Source organism: Prionailurus bengalensis, chromosome C2 (genome assembly GCF_016509475.1).
Source record: "Prionailurus bengalensis isolate Pbe53 chromosome C2, Fcat_Pben_1.1_paternal_pri, whole genome shotgun sequence".
NCBI classification, from domain to species: Eukaryota; Metazoa; Chordata; class Mammalia; order Carnivora; family Felidae; genus Prionailurus; species Prionailurus bengalensis.
In genome coordinates this window covers 19,226,472-19,234,335 of record NC_057350.1, presented here as the reverse complement: position 1 = coordinate 19,234,335, position 7,864 = coordinate 19,226,472, and positions in this window count along the sequence as shown.

Here is a 7,864-nt window from a genome sequence, read left to right as displayed (position 1 = left end):
AAGAGCCCAATTCTTGGTTTCGGCTCAGGTCACGATCTCATAGTCCATGGCTTCGAGCCTCACATCTGCCTCGCCCTGGGAGTGTGGAGCCTACTTGGGATTCTCTCTCACCCCCTCTCTCTCATCCTCTGCCCACCCCTAGTGTCTGTCAAAATAAATAAATAAACTTACAAAAAATTTTTTAAAGCAGTCCTACTAGTTGATAGGGGCAATGTATTGACTTGGAGAGGATGTGAAAATCATCTAACATTCCAACTCATATTGATTGAACATCGAGAGAGAAAAAATGCTAAGAAATGTGCCACAAGGACAAGTTTGTCACAGTCCCTGAAGCAAGTAGGATCTGGCACAAGATCCCAGAGTAGCTCAGGAATAAAATACTCTATCTAAAACATAACATAGTCTGGGCATAACTCACTGCACAGTGCCCGATATGTCAGAGAGCTGAGCAGAAAATAATGGACACTACTATGTAAAAAAACACAATCACGGATTCATTTATATTGATGGGAGGGACACCTGGTTGGCTCAGTCGGTTAAGCGTCTGACTCTTGATCTCAGCTCAGGTCTTGATCTCAGGGTCGTGAGTTCCAGCCCTGCACTGGGCTTCACGCTGGACATGAACCCTACTCAAAAAAAGAAAAAAGATATATTGATGGGAAATACAGTGAAAAGAGACATTCTTTCTGGAAGAGCGTGTGCACATTTCTTTTTGTGTCTCACATGGTATTATGATGTTAGTGGGTGTGCACATCAGTCTCGCTCATTTGTCTACAAGCTGACAGGCAGAAGGCTCTTCATTCATCTTTTCGATGCTCCAAATCTAGCACAGTGTCAGGTTCAGAGTACGTGCTCCATAAATGCTGAATGTAGAAATTGAAACACTGATGTTAAACCACTGGAAATACTGTAGTTAGATCTGTCGTTATGCCAGGGCTATGGGTTGAATTTTGCTCCCTGCCCCATGCAAATTCGTATATTGAAGTCCTAACCTGCAATGTGATTATATTTGGATATTGGGCTTTTAGGAGGTAATTAAGGTTAAATAAGATCATAAAAGCAGAGTCCTGATCCAATAGGATTGGTGGTCTTGTAAGAGGAAAACAGACATCTCTGGGCAAACACACCAGTGAAAGAAAGCTATGTGAGCACAGATGGAGAACTGGTCATCTACAAGCCAGGAAAAGAGCTCTCTTACCAGGTTAGAATCTTGATCTTGGACTTCCAGTCTCCAAACTATGAGGAAATAAGTTTCTGGTATTTAAGCCACCCAGTCTCTTGTATTTTGTTATGGCGGCACAAGGAGACCAAATCAACAACCAGTACAAATGCTAATGCTTTTCACTGGCTTTATGACAATGAACAAGACCAAAGAAAAATGGCTTTCTTAAAGTCATTATAATGATCGCCCAAGAATGAATTTTAGCACAATATTTGACATGTGTGAATTTAAGGGTAACCTGAAAGCTTGAGAATAGTACATAACAAAGTAGATGAGAGGGGGGAATTTAAAATATGAGCTGTAAATTACTTTCAACACAAAAAGGGTTTGTTCTTTGCAGAACCATTTATTCAGCCTGCATGTCATTTGACAGAGGGCTCTTTGATTATATTTGATTAACTCTAATAAAGCTTGAAAACCATTTTAGCCTAATGCAAATGGCCCCGTCTCTTCTTAGATTTCATCAAAGATTGGTAACACATTGCATAAGTGTTACTTTCAAACTATAGCCCACTACATTTTCTAATTTGGAGAGAGGAAATGCTTCAAGTGTTTCTTATGAAGCATAGGAGCCCACACAAAAAGAAATGTCATTTATGTCTCGTATTTGTCTCATGATTTGACAGATTTTTATGTAAAGTTGGTCATCAGAAATTTGCAGACCAAAATTAGCAAGATAGCAGTTTGTAAATCCACCCTCCCTATAGAGTTCCTTGGATGAAAGCTGCCCTTATGGAGTAAGGCAATGGACTCTGAAACGTGACACACACTTAACACATTTACTGTTATCATGCCCAAATGACCACATTAGTGTAGGTTTAGAAATACAGATCTACGTTACTTTCTCACATTTACCAGCTTTTAAATAGAAGGATGTTCTAAGCCATTAGTACAAAGATGCTTGACATTTTCACGAAAGTGCGGGCAACTTAAGAAGGACAATAGTTTGGTTCTTCTGAAGGTCACTGCTTTTGCTGTTTCTTTTCATTTTTTTTCCCTTCAAAAATCGTATCTACCGCATTCAGCTGCTGGCCGAAAGACAGTGCTAATTTCTCAGTCATTCTGACATATTTGTTATCAGATCTCTCCAACTTTAGAATTGCCACAGTGATACGTGAACATTTGAAAGGTAAAACTCAAAACCGTATTCTCTTAATACTTGCTATGCCTTTTTTATTGATAGTTATGAGCCTCATGTATCAAATTTGCTACTTTTTCTTGAGGCAAAAATTTTGAAAGTGAAATTCTGAGTTTTATTCTTTGTTATATCATTGGACTCTAAAATATATGTCCAAGTAGATTCTTCCGTACTGTATAGTTTTGCATCATGTGGAGAACATTTGTAAGTAGGTCAACATACACGGTTTCTAGGCACCAACACCCATATTACAATATTACCAGAGTAACGGGACTAAAATGACTCACTGGGTCCTTGGTTGCAGGGCTCGGTGCTGCAAATGGTACTAAATTAAGGCTCAGAAGCCTGGGCAGTTGTGAAAGTCTCTTTGAGAGACTTTGAGAGGTCATAAGTGACTCTCCTCCAAAACATGAAAGCATCAAACAGGAGGACGTGATGGGCCGGGAGAAAAGAAAATAGAAGAAAAGACCTAAGGCCCCTCTTGCTCCCTGAGAATGCAACCTCAGGCTGATTATCATCTGTGAGTCTTAGAGGAGCCAAAAAAAAAAAAAAAAAAAAGCTAGTCCAGATGACAGCACCTTGCCCTGCATGATCGATCTAGAAGAATAAAAGAATAACCCAATGGCTGCCCTACTGGGTCAGAGCCACCAGGTCAAAAGGACCAGAGGACATTTGGAAGACACATCTGGATCTGAAAAGGAAGAATCTATACATCTTCAATCGCTGTACCTGAGAGAAGGACTTTCAGAAAGTACCCCTAAATCTTATAAGTTATATACCAATTGTACCTCAAAAAAAAAAAAAAATCACGAATCTGGTAGCCCAGAAAAGAAAAGAAGAACTCTGCTTCATATACGAGCTATCGATACCTTGTCCTACGCATTCGGTCAGCACTTACTATTGCTTCCTGTGAATGCGATACTAAAAAGAGATAACAACCGAACAAACACATGGGATTCCCGTCCTCACACAGTTGACAATCTAATGAGGAGACGGAATCCGCACTCACCTGCCTTTTCTCCTTTTCTGCCTCCTTTGCTTGGTCTTCCTTATCTGCTGACCACTGGATGTTCAACAGACTGAGCCACCCAGGGGCCCCAGGATTTTTTCTAAATAAAAGAAGAAGATAAGAAAAAAATACCAGTGAGGGAGGAAAGTGTATAAGAAATGAAAAGAGGAACAATTATAAAAATCCCATGGGGTTGTAAATAAAGTTAGAAGAAAATAAGAATGCCAAATTAATTATTTGTGGGTTATTCTTTAGACGAGAGTTTTTCAAATTCAGCACCATTAACATATGGGCCAGATCATTTTTTGCTATAGGGAACTGTCTAGTGCATTGTAGGGTATCTGATAGTATCCCAGGCACCCTTGTCTCTAGTTATGGCAATCAAACGTGTCTGCAGATGTTGCCAAATATTCCCTGGGAGGCAAAATTGCTCCCACTTGAGAACTATGGTTTTAAAAAGAAAGAGTTGGTGTGCCTGGGTGGCTCAGTCTGTTAAGCATCTGACTCTTGATTTCAGCTCAAGTCATGATCTCACAGTTTCATGAGTTTGACTTCACACAGGGCTCTGTACGGACAGTGCAGAGCCTGCTTGGGATTCTCCCGCTCTTTCTGCCCTACCCCCCACCCCCCGCTTGTACCATCTGTGTCTCTCTCAAGATAAATAAACTTAGAAAAAAGACTCATTGAAGATTTGAAGCAGCAGATAACATAAAAACTAAAATCGATTGAACTGGCAAGACTTCCCATGCTAACTGGGTGGAGCAGGCAAGAGAAAAAAGTGAAGATATTTTTTGCAATATTCCTGCTCAAAGATTATAATAGAGTTCTGAAATATAAAAGAGGTCGTGGAATTGGAAATGACAGATTAAGTGTTATTTACAGAGGGAGACACTCATTATGGGTATAGAATCAAACAGGCTTATCAACGTTTGTTATTTTGACAATGGGAAGCAAAGACAGGAATCAAAGATGGCCGTGATAGGTTGAGCCTAATGGCAAGGTAGTGGTTGTGACAAAAGTGGACAATAGTGAGGGAAACAGATTTAAAAGGGAAGATGAGTTCAACTCTTTGAATTGCAAAATAGAATGTACTAGAAGAACATCCAGATAGAAATGTCAAGCCAGAAATTGGAAAATTGAGAGTGAACTTTGGGGGGAAACTCAGGAGTGTAAACATGGACTTAGAAGCCATTTACGAGGAAAGTAGAGTTGAAGTCATGTGCTGAGATTGCCCAGGAGGAGAGTGCAAAATAGAAAAGGAAGCAACCAAAGACAGATGCTCCATTTAAACACCTGTATCTAAATGGGTATCATATTGAAGGAAGAGAAGAGAGTATTTGGAGGAGTAGCACAAGAGTAGGAAAACAAAGTGTCTAAAGAGACACGAAGGAGAGATTTTAGCAAAGGATGGTGGGTTAGTTGGTTAATGGTGTCTTCCATTGGTACAAGAGGTTAAAGACCATGACAACAGAGAAAGTGGCTATTGGATTCAGTGAATAGTAAGTAGCTAGGGGGTGTTCAGAACGCAGTGTAAACACAGTGGGGAACAGAAAATAAATTAGAATGAATTTAAAACCACATGGGTGCTGAAAAAGTAGGTATTTAATACCTCCATTGGTAAAGGGAAAAAGAAATAGAGCAACTGTGTTTCTTCAGGACAGAAGTTGTGTCTACTTGTAAGTGACTGAGAAATTAAATATGAGTGATTGAAAATGCAAGAAAGGCAGAGAGAGACGAAAGAAGTGATATTTAATGGAGTGTGACTCCAGAGGAGATGAGAAAGTTTGGAACAAAGGCACAAATGTTCGATTTTCTCAAAGAGGAATGTGTTAGTCTCTAAAACTGGGAGAAGCAAAGAGTAAGAGATAATGCAGTGTGGTAATAAATTACAAAGTTGAGGATGATTCTCCAAACTATGTATTTTACATGTGATTTGATTTTTAAATGTTTACACCGAGCAGAGCCCTTTTAAATAGAAGAGTTGAACGTGATTTCCCTATTCAAGGGAGTACTTGCACAGAGTATTCTGTACTAGTCTCTGAGCCAGGTGTTCATAGACCGACGCCAGATTTTTCTGGTATACTTTTATTATCCTGTTCAAACTAAATTCCCAGAACATCAGCACATGCTCGGTTAAATATGATATGAAAACACATTGCAAGTACAGAAATGTTATTTTTGGATTAGCCGCAGATTTTGGTCTATATATAACTCCGTACTCCCCAATGACGGCCAGTAATCGTGTTATAATAGTAAAATATCTTCTTAAGTAAGCTTTATTTATAACTTACCCTGCAAATACCCAAGACTTGGCATCGAGAGAAAAGAAGAAAATAAGCAGAAATGTCATGCAACTTGGGTTTCATTTCTTAAATTCTCTGAGACAAGCTGTCTACTTCAAACACACCCTTTCATTCAACTTTCCTTTATGTACCAGCACATGAATGAAATAAGAGAATCCTATAATGTGAGACAAACCCAAATGTCAATGAATCAGAATGGCAATTATATAAGTTGGGCAAGAGTTTACTACTGGGCACATGATTTCCCATCCAGTAAATGAGAGGAAAACACTAGTGTTCTTTTGCCTTTGTTAAACTATTACTGTTTTGTTCTTTAATTTGTAGTGTATGAAACTATTACAATTCCCAATAAAATATGAAGTTTCATCTGTCTTTGCCAATAATGATTCTTTTGCACCAAAAGACATATCAAAACCACAAAACAGCAGGGTGTGAACAAATAGCTGTGTCAAACTGGCAAAATATTGATAATTGTTGAAGCTGTACGATGGGTACGTGGACTTCTTTGTGCTGTTCATGCTACTTTTGAGCATTTTCGAGTATGTTCTTTTTTAAATAAATAAGTAGTAAATATGGGGCGCCTGGATGGCTGAGTCAGTTAAGTGTCTGACTTCGGTTCAGGTCATGATCTTCCGGTTCCTGAGTCTGAGTCCCGAGTCGGGCTGCCTGCTGTCAGCACAGAGCCTGCTTTGGACCCTCCACCACCTCCCCTTTCTCTGCTCCTCCTCTTCTCGCTCTCCCTCAAAAAAAAAAAAAATAAACATTTAAAAAAATAGTGGCAAATAATTCTATTACAAATGTTTGCGAACATTTTCCCTCAGTTCCCAAAGACAAAAGCCTCATATTCCTGCTTTAGAATGTGGTAGGCAAATCAAATAGTGAAGTCCTTTTATGATGTGGTAGACAGAATGGCTCCATAGAAATACCCACACCCTAACCCCTGAGATGGAAAAACATATTACCTTACGTGACGATTAATTTTGTGTCACCTTGACTGGCATGGGATGCCCAAATGAAACATTATTTCTTGGCGTGTCTGTATTTCTGGCTGAGATTAGCGTCTGAACGGACAGACTCAGTAAAGTAAATTACCCTCCCCAGTGTGGGTGGGCCTCATCTAACCCACTGGGGGCCTGAATAGAACAAAAGGCAGAGAGAAGAGGAACTGACTTCTTTTTTCTGCCTCACTGATTGAGCTTGAACATCGCATGGCATCTTCTGCCCTCATCGAACTGGGATTCATACCATCAGATCCCCCAGTCCTTAGGCGTTTGGGCCTTGGACTGTCAGTACATCGTTAGCTTTCCTGGATCTCCAACCTGCAGACACAGATCATGGAACTCCTCAGTACCCATATAATCACATAACCCAAATCCTCATAATAAATCAATATATATTTTTAAATAAATATTATGTTTAAATATATATGTATAATGCATAATATACATTATGTTATGTTATTATACAATATTAATAATGCATTATAATATATAATATATAATAATGTATATAAATCATTATATATTTGAACATATTCAAATAGGATATATACACGTATCCCATCAGCTGTTTCTCTGGAGAATCCTGACTAATACAACAACCTTATGTGGCAAAGGGGACTTTACGGATATAATTAAGTTTCTAGACCTAAACCAGGAAGAACAGCCTGGATTATCCTATCCAAGAGGGGGTAACCTCATCACATGAGCCTTTAAAAGCAGAGAACTTTCGGGGCGTCTATGTGGTTCAGTCGGTTAAGCGTCCAACTTCGGCCTAGGTCATGATCTTGCCGTTCCAGAGTTCAAGACCGGCCTCGGGCTCTGGGCTGAGGGCTCAGAGCCTGGAGCCTGTTTCAGATTCTGTGTCTGCCTCCCTCTCTCTCTCTCTCTCTGCCCCTCCCTCCCCAACTCACACTCTGTCTCTCTCTCTCTCTCAAGAATAAATAAACATTAAAAAAAAAAAAAAGGCAGAGAACTTTCTCCAGCTGGAGGCAGAGCAGATGCAACAGCAGAAGAATCCGAGGGAGTCAAAGCATGAGGAGGACTCCACAGGAAGTTGCTGGTTTGAAGGTGGGGGGCAACATGGTGAGGAATTCAGGTGACCTCACGGAGCTGGGAGAGGCTTCTGGCTGACAGCCAGCAAGGAAACAGGGACCTCACCTCTGCAGCCTGAATAACCGAATTCTGTCAACA